The sequence below is a fragment of the Strix aluco genome, chromosome 29, assembly GCF_031877795.1.
Source record: "Strix aluco isolate bStrAlu1 chromosome 29, bStrAlu1.hap1, whole genome shotgun sequence".
Lineage (NCBI taxonomy): Eukaryota > Metazoa > Chordata > Aves > Strigiformes > Strigidae > Strix > Strix aluco.
The window spans coordinates 1,386,390-1,395,625 of record NC_133959.1 but is presented as its reverse complement, the minus strand read 5'-3'; the positions used below and the strand labels follow the sequence as shown (position 1 = coordinate 1,395,625).

Genomic DNA, 9,236 nt, shown 5'->3' with positions numbered 1-9,236 from the left:
GCAGTTTGTAGAATACTAATTCCTTTAGTTGACCTGCAGGCGCTCCTCCCTACAAAAGACACATTTTAGGTGGCCACAGTGAGTTACCCCCTGGCCCAGCCCGGCCTTAGAAGCTGTTTTAAGGCCCTGGGCAGAGCGCTGGGGGTGCCGGGGGGCAGGCGGGGAGTGGGGCTGGATCATGCTCTGCCTGCAGCTTGGCTGCGGGCTCCTGCCTGCAACGAGAACCAGAATTTCCTGCTCGCAAATGTCCACCGAGCGCTCGCCTTCGCACCCTGGAGATGGCCGAGGGTGGCTCTGAACCGGCTCTGGAGACGGCTGCAACCTCGGCAGCCCTCTAGGGTGAAACAAGACTTTTGTGGATCAGTCAAACGCCTGGAATTTCTCTTACTTGGTCTAGAACAGGAGTATTTCTCACCGCAGTCGTGCAGTCACGAAGGACGTTGAGTATATCTGACCTTCACAAATGGGATCTGGTTTAATGGAAGATTGCTTTTAGTGTCTTTTATCCCAGAATTTTCTGGCAGGTATTTTTACATTTGCAGCTTAAATTTAAAAGGAAGAAGAAAACTGCTGAATTGATTTGTCTGAAATTTCGACGAAACTAAAAATTTTAAGACTTAACTGCAGACGGTCCCTTTCTAAAACATCATCTGAGCTGCTCAGCTAGTCCCTTGAATTTCATCACAGAAGCCGAGTAGGTTCTGTTCCAACAAGTTACTCACTAGATGAAAATTTAAACCCAAATGGCAGCTTCCTCTTGACAGTGAGCCTTGGCTCTGCTGACCCTCCAGTCTCCTCACCCTGGTTATGTGCAGTTCCATCCTCAGAAAAAAACTGTATCTGGCATAAACCGAGTTGTCGTCTCCTTCCCTCCGTCCTGCCCTTGTTCATCTGCTGTCAGGGCCGACTCTGGGATCTCCTCTGAAGCAGGTTCCTCGCAGAGGAGGTACCCAGTGGCAAAACTCCACGTGAACACATCTAAAATGCGTTAGCAAGAGGTACGAAAGTTTTGGTACTTGCCTGATAGATCCGGAGACGCATCCAGAGTAGATCCTCTTTGTATTTTACTGCGTAGAGGCTCGTTGTGAGCTGACAAAGCAAAATTAAGATGCCAGCCTGCTGCACAAAAAGCGACTAAGTTTTCTTTTGTGAAGTATTTTTGCTCTTATTTAGCTTATTGCACGCTTGAAACATAAAGGAGAAAAGGGATGTTCCGGTGTTTGGGACCACTGGATCCTGCCTTTGCAGACAGCAGAGCTCGCTGTCACCTCGGTAAAGTTCTGACCCAACCGGGACAGGGGAAAAAGTTACTGAAGAGATTTCTGGAAATTACTTCTAGGTAGTAAAATGCATCTTGGGCTAGACCTGTTTTGAAACTCTCCCGATGACACAGCGAGTGAAGCAAGTGGAGATGCACAAGTGTGTGGATTAAAGTGTGGATTAAAGCATCGCTTCAGAAGGATCGAGCCCTTAGTACTTAACCATAAGGTTTTGAATGGCCTGAGGTGAAGCCAGTGGCTTTTAGTGCTTTAAGTCATTAACCAGAGTAAACTGGTTGCGAGCTGCACAAATAACCCTGAAGTTATTTGTAGCTAAAACTCTCGTACAAAGGGTGGAGGAAGGTGCTTTGTAACAAGAAGACTCGGGTTCAGACTTATATAAAGGATATTGAGCACAAAGTTGTTAAGAGAAATGGTGAATCTTCAATCTAGAGTGGAAAACAGCTGAGAAGTGGAGTGTGTTGGCACTTTCCTGACCGTAGGCTGAACACGCTCCGGGCGTGCTGGAGAGGGAGGGACGAGGCCTGGATTCTAGCTCTGGTTCTGCTGCTCTTTTCTTGCAAAAGCCTTGATTACGTGCCTTCCACCTTCACTTCCCTGCCTAGTAACATGGGAAGCACACTGACTTATGCTTATTAACGATTATGAATGAAAATAATAAGCATTATCTCACATTTAGTCTTTTGAAACAAGCACTTAAGTAACCTGATACGAAGCTGCATCTAATCCTATAATAAGCTGTATGTGGAAAATAATTGATGAAAGATTGGTGCAGGCATTATAAATAAAGGGCAGTTCCCCTCACTTTATTTACCCCTCGATTATAAACTTGCTTCACCCAAGATTTTCTTTTTTTCCTTTTAAGAGCAAGCTCACTTGCAGGTGTCTCAAAACGCTGAATAAGAAGTCCTGAGGCTTACGGCAGAGCCAGTGAAGGTAGGTGGCAAGCTGGCAGCTCAGAAGGCATTTTTTTGTACGAATACAGTTGTTCAGGGAGTCTCATGGGGAAAGTTAATTTATTAATTCCTTTGTTCCCGTTTCTATGCGTTGCCCTGACCGGGTGGATTTAGATAATCCCCCCCGCGGCGGTGCCGAGCCCCGCGCAGCCCCTGACCACGGCCAAGGCTCCCCGGAGCCCGCAGCAGAGGGGTTAACATCCCTTCGCCAGCTCCCGCAGGAAAGATCGTTATCGGGGCCCCGTCGGAGGTGCGGCCGATGGCACGAAAACGTCTGCGCACCCCTGACCCAGATCCGCGGAGGAAGCGCGGCTGACTCACCCCAACCCCGGGCTCCCGCGGGCCCCGGGCGACTTGCCGCGGCTTGCCGCTGCCGGGCCCGGCTCCTGCCCACCCCCCCCGCCCCGCGGGGACGGGTCCGCGACGCTACGGCGGCTCGGGGACCGCGAGGGCCCTTCCCCGGCGAGGTGCGGCCCGCCGGCCCCTTCCTCCCCCCCCACGGAACGAGCGAGCGACCCCGCCGCCGGCCCCTATCTGAGGCCCCAGGCCGGCCTGCGCGGGCGGATAAGGGCCGCCGGCGGCTCCGGCCCCTCCCCGCGGGCAGCGCATCACCTCAGTCGGCCTCGGCGCGGTGCCGGGGGATGAGGGGGGTGGGGGGGGGCCGAGCCCCGCCGCCGTGCCCGGGTCGCGGGGGGCGGCCGAGCCCCGCGCCTCAGAGCCCGGGCCGGCCGCGGGCCACACCCCCTCCCCGTGCGCCGCGCATTGGCTTCCGTTCCCCCACCCCCCGAGGGCCGCGCGGACGTTACTGGCCAGCCCCGCCGTCAATCAAGAGGCCGCCCCGCCTCTTTTCCTCACCGCTTAGTACGTGGGCGGGCCGAAGGCGGACTCTGGCTGCGATTGGCTCGCGGGGTGGGCAACCCCAGCTTTTCATTGGCCGTCTCAGCCGTCCGTACCTGGTTTCAAAAAAAAAACCGCACCCCCCCCCCTTAAAAAAAAAAAAAAAAAAACAACCAACAAAAAAACCCCAAGACCCAAACCCCACCACCCCACACACCCCCAAAGGCCCGGGCAGGAGGCGGGGCGAGGCGCGCGGAGGCGCAAGTTTGTCCAAATCTGCCTAGCAACGGGGGGGGGGGGGGGGGCGGGACAGGCGTCCCGAGGAGGTGACGGTTGGTGGCGCGCGCGGCGCCCCGGGAGTCCCGCGCCGGCGGCAGCGCGGGGCGGCCCGGGGAGGGGAGAGGGGAGGGGAGCGGGGAGGGGAGGGAGGGAGCCCGGCGCGAGGCGGGTCTCCCTGCGCGCGCAGCCCCCTCCTCCCTCCCTCCCTCCCTCCCGCCTCCTGTCAGTGGCCACCTGAGGGAGCCGCCTCCCCTCCCCCCACGGCCCCAGTCCGGCCCGGGCCCCGCTGAGGAGGAGGAGGCGGCTCTGAGGGGGCTGAGGAGAGTGAGTGACATCCCCACCCCCCGCAGCCCCTGGGGACCCGGCGGGGGGGGGACACGGGGGGGGGGGGCGCTGGGGGAGAGGGGTGGGGGGACACACCCCGAGGGGGCGAGGGGGCAGCGGGGCTGAGGGGAAGGGGCGAGTGAGGAGGCGAGGAAGGAGGTCGGGGGGAGGGGAGAAGCCGAGGAGGGCGAGGGGAGAGGGGCCGGGGGTCGCTGCGCTGGGGGGGTCGCGGACCGGTGTGTGTGGGAAGGGGAGGGGGGGGGTGTTGTGAGGCACGGCCGCCCCCCCCCCCCCCCCCCCCCCCCCCGGGGTACGGGTGTGGGCGCCCCGCGGGCGGCGGGGCCGGGGCGGCAGGGCCCGGGCACGGCGGGGGAGGGGAAGGCCCGGAGGGACGCTGGGGAATTGGCCTGAGGAAGGACCGGGCCTGGGAGGGGCGCTCACAAAACCGGGGGGGGGGGGGGGGGGGGGGGGCGGGAAAGAGGGAGGGAAAGGGGGGGGGAGGGGAAAAAAAATTAAAAAAAAGGGTTGGGGAAGTACCAGCGGAGGGTGGGCAAGGCTGAGGGGGTGCCAGGGAGGAGCGAAGAGTGCATCCTGGGAGTTGCCCGATAGGCACAGCTACCAGAGCATGTCAGCAAAGGCAGATTATTAGTCCCAGAGACTTGGGAAGGCGGGGGAGGGGAAGTGGGGGAGGGGAGGGAACTACCGATGCTAAAGATGGGGCATCCGGGGAAGAACTTGGGGCCACCGGGCCGGGCTGGGGGCAACCAGCTCCGGAGCGGGCGGGGAAGGGGCACCCCGGGGGGAGAGCCCGGCGGTTGGAGGGGGAAGGGTGCTGCTAGAAACAAGAGGGCAGCTTTTTTGGTAACGAAGGTACCAGGACTCCTGAGAGAAGCCTCAGTGGTGCGTCCTTCGGGGGGAACAAGACGTCCACTGCAAGAGAAAGTGGTGCTCCAGAAATGGACAAAGTTCTGTCGCGGGGCAGCAAAAATCGAGGGTCTGCCGTTGGATGAGGCGTCCCTGGGAAGAAAGGGTGGATGCAGGCAGGGTGAGGCCACTTACGGAGGGGACCTGCTAAGCAGGAACAAAAAAACTGGTTGCTTGCTGGAGAGGGCCAGATGGGTTGAATTCACGACAGGACTTAAGATGGAGGTGTTTTGTGGGGCTGATGCCAAAGAGGAGTCCTTATACCCCTGTGTCTAGATGCGTGGAGGTTCTGTGCTCAAAGATTGAGAGCCAGGCTCATTTTCACCAATTTGAAAACACCACTGTTGCGTTTGCCTCGATCACTTTCTTTTTCTGGCAGTGTTTTATCTCTGTACTACTTCGGGGGGGGGGGGGGGGGGATTTAGTTTGTACGCAAGACAAGCTCTATTCAAAATAAAGTTATATCCTGTCTGTGGTCTACCACCTTCTCCTCACCCCCAGCTATCTGCCATGTTTCACAGAGCGTATCTAGAGGGCTTCTTAAAAATCTAATTCATTATTAATTTTCTATCTATCTTCCACTTTTTTCCCCGTCTTTGTGATAAGTGGTGAAAAGCTAGAGGAGTATAAGGGAGCGTATGTACGAGCTGTGTACGCTGTGGCAGTTGCTATAGGTAAAAGAATATTGTCGGTTTGAGTATTTGGAAGTAACTAACTTTACAAATTTTGACTCTTCACGACATTTTTAGGAGCAAATTCCAAACAAGAAAAAAGTGTAAGGGAAGAAAAAGCTTTTCCTTTTGCTTTACCTTGAGAAGGACCCGTAAATATAACTCCTAAACAACTTAGGAATTGGTGGCACAAATATTTATTTGAATGAACTGAATACAAAGCACTGTTAAATGCAAAGAAAACTGTGTGAAATACTTCAGTATTTTTCATGACTGTACCAAGCACAAAGTTTTAAGAAAGAAAACGAATTTTTAGTGGTCAGTCTTCCTTTAAACTGTAGATTGAGTTTTTCTTCTAATCTCAATCTCAATGGTACAGCTGACTCCTTTTTTCAGACTTTCTCGAGAGTTTAATGACACATCTTACCTGAGCACGCGTACTGTTCAAGCGGTGACTAAATCTTCCAGAGAGTAAAACAGATGTTGTTACCGCACAACTATAACTGAAATTATGTCCGTGTCCCTAAATCCTGCTGTCCAGTGGGCTACTGTCTGAAGCAAGCAAAATGCTGCAAGCTATTTCACGTCTCCCAGTTGGCTTCGTTTTAACCATCTTAATTCCCTGTTGCCATGAGCAATTTCAGAGGGTCTTGCAGGAAGAAACTCGTCTATAAGCCACAAATTGGGGACTACAAATAACAAAATTTTGTTTAAAAAAGTACACAATCACACCAGCTTTGCTTTTGAAAGCTGCTTGAAGAATGTGAATTAGCTTTCATCCAAAGTTAATTATCCAGTTGCCATCATGACAGACTGGGTGCTTCAGGGATTGTACATAAGAGGCAGAACCACCTTAGTGCAGCAAAAAATATCAGGCATTGCGATGATTTAGGTATAACTGAATGTCTCTTCTCTCGCTAAGAGTTCAGCTGTTTGGGCCAAGGGGAGATCAACTGCTTTCCACCCCGCGATCCTCAGCATGAATTTAGGGAGTCCGCTGAGTCTCCAGAGAAACTGGCCTGTATGTTGTCACAGTTCCCCAGAGGCAGGCACGGAATTTAAAAGGAGTAGTGGCGACTTCTGCAGCGGGTCACAGCCACGTTTTTAGCAGCACCCCTGAGGGAACAGGAGAGACAACCCTAAAATGTCTCCTAGTAGTAGTGTGATGCTGTGGAACGAGGACTCGGAGCATATCTCTGTGGCATTCTTGCTCAGAAAAAAACTCTTTGGGAAGATGTGTGAAGAGTATTTACCTATCCTGGCTTGCTGGTCGGCCCTCTGTTCCTTGCAGAACGCTGGGGTTTGATCTCATCTACACTTCTGGGCTGACTCAGAGTATCTAGTTTCACAATTCTGGTGTGCCACCAAAAATATCAATGGATGTTGCAGCCAAAGAACAATGAGAGAAAACACACTATAAGAATACCCCTGTTGCTGACTAATTCCCTTTTCTTTGGAGCAAGGTGGCGTGTACGTTTTTGGAATCCTTACCGGCGCGGTTAGTAGCCCAGCTCTGAAAGCTGAAGGCATTTGAGCTGCCGTACCATGTACGTAGAGGTGGCCTGGCTGTTGGAGAGCATCTGAGAGCATCTCCGGAGGCCAGCGGTCTTGCCTGGTTGGTTGGTTATGTATAGAGATGCCATAAGTTCCTTTCAGAATAGGATAATAAATATTTTTACTCAAGTAAAATAAACTGCATTGACCAAATCCATTGACCCATCCTAATCACAGGAGAAAATACTACTCTTTGGGTCTTCCGCAGGCTTAGAGGAGAAAGCTTAAAAATCAGTATGGGCAGGAGGACAGAATCACTATTGTGTGACCGAGTCCTCCCTGCCTTTTCACTTGAGTCGTTACTTTTAATCAAATAGGTTTCTAGATTTGCAAAATAAGCAAATTAATGCTAGTTGTGAAGGATGCTCTGTGAACACGCCATTTCCCTAGAAGGAGACACACGGACGTACTGTGGCCATGTGTGAGCTATTGCGCCTTCATCATCGTTTCATTTTACAAGAGGTTCCTTCTGTCAGCCATGACATCAGTTCACCCTTCAGCTTCTGTGGCTTAGGACAGATCTATTTCTTGCTGCAAGTGAATAATCAGGGTGTTAGTGCCAAGCTGAAATACTGGAACGATACCTGCAGTGTTTGCTTTTTGGTTGCCTGGCACAGTAAACCAGTGGCCTTACGCTCACGGAGCTACCAGAGGTATTTTCAGGGTTTTTCCATCTTTTAATTGTTTTTGCAGCCCATAGCAGTTTTTTCTTTGCCAGAAAACCCCATCTTCTAATCCACTGTCCTTACTAATAGTCTCTTATAAGTTCTTGAAGTTTATGCAACTGAACCCACTTGCCCAGCTGATAGGACGTGGATGTTCCAAGGAGGCTGGAGAAAATGAGGGGAGGACGGTCGGTGTTTGGTGACAGCTTCTGGCCTTTGGGTCCAAAGGGCCCCGATCAAACGGCTTCACAGCCGGGCATCATGACTGCCAGTATAAAATCAAGCAGGTTTTTTTCCTAGCTATTAGATTTCACCATTTTTTCAACGTACACGCATATAATTACTGATGAATTAGAAAGCATTATATTTTTAATTTATAGATAAGTATCTCCAAAGAGCATTGGAGCCCAGATACAGTTGCCTTGGTTCCTATGTGCAGACCAGTTAAACTATCCTTCAACAATTGATTTATATAACTGAAATAGCTAGGGAAGTGAGAAATTTCCTTCCTCTTAGGATACAATGCCAAGGATGTCAAATCTCCAGAGAGCCTGATGATAAGAATTGGGCTGTCCTTTTCTGCAGTTATTAAACAAGTATATGATCAGGCATTAGAGCGCGGGGGCCGTGGAGTGCGGTTCTGTGGCACTCCCTCCCCTCCCTCTCGGCTGCCTGTGCCTCTGCACGCTGCAGACCCAGAGCAAGGCTGGGTAAGTGTGTGATGGAGGACCGGCCTCCTCTTCAAAGGAAAACAAAGGGTGCTTCAGCTTTTGGTGACAGAGATGGGATTTTTTTTCCCGGAGAGCCATCTCTTGGCAGTGCATTGGGAGCGGCGTGTAACTGGTAGCAGCATCTGATGGCTGCGAGGGATCTCCCCCACTGCCTTTGCTCAGTAGAAGTAGTTGGATTCGTTGCCCAGGTCAGATTTCAGGTTGGAAAGCAGCTTACCAAAGTCTGCCTGTCGGCACAACTAAGTGTTCTTCCTTCTTCCTCAACTGATTCTAGTTCCTATTGAACAGCCTGTATTTTCTAACGTAAAGACGCGGGGAAACCACATATGCAATTTGTGACGTACTATTAAAATATAAGATTATTCTGGAAGAAGAAAACCCCCTAATCTTGGTCCTGTTAATTCTGGAAAGGTGGTCTCAGCAACTAATGCCACGAATGTGCGGAGAGTTACAGTTTAGGACTCTCACAAACTCTAAGCGAGAAGCAGTGGTTGCTTTATGAATACTTTTCCCTTGAAATCTGCCTGAAAAAAATAAGACCAGTAATGACTGATCCCATCAATCCTAAATTTAGAAATGAATTTAATTTATAAGCCTCGCTTTTCAGCAGGAAAGCAGGTTATGGAACTGACCTAGTATAGTGCTGTTGGGGGAAGAGAGGCGACTTCATAGAACTGAAGTTAGAATTAGCAGGCGGTCAGGGGAAAAGACTGGCGGTTTTTATGTGCTGATAATAAACATCTTATTACCAGAAGGAACAATGTTAATAAATGCTTATAGTAAACATGGTATAAGACTCTCATAATCCTCGTGAAAATACAGAGGTTTTCAAAATGCAGCGTATTCCAATAACAATCTGTCTAGTTGACTTTATTTAGATCAGTAAAACCTGGCTGTGCTTTCTCAGACCTTTGGCTTTACATCAATGTGCCCGTGATTGCTTGTAACGTAACTTTATGGTAAGGCTCTGTTGGCATCTTACAAATAGCACAGTCAAGTCCTTGAGAATTACAGG

At 51.5% G+C, this 9,236-nt stretch overlaps 1 protein-coding gene across 3 annotated transcripts in view; it reads left to right on the top strand.

Annotated features, from left to right (window-relative positions):
* The first annotated feature begins 3,439 nt into the window (after positions 1–3,439).
* The window catches only part of GATAD2A (GATA zinc finger domain containing 2A), a 66,622-nt gene continuing 60,825 nt past the window's right edge, over positions 3,440–9,236 (top strand). Inside the window, exon 1 of one of the 3 annotated variants that reach the window (XM_074809136.1) lies at positions 3,440–3,676. The gene's annotated coding sequence lies outside the window, so the exon portion shown is untranslated. The remainder of the gene's footprint in view (positions 3,677–9,236) is intronic. The other 2 variants (XM_074809134.1, XM_074809138.1) reach the window with 2 other exon arrangements.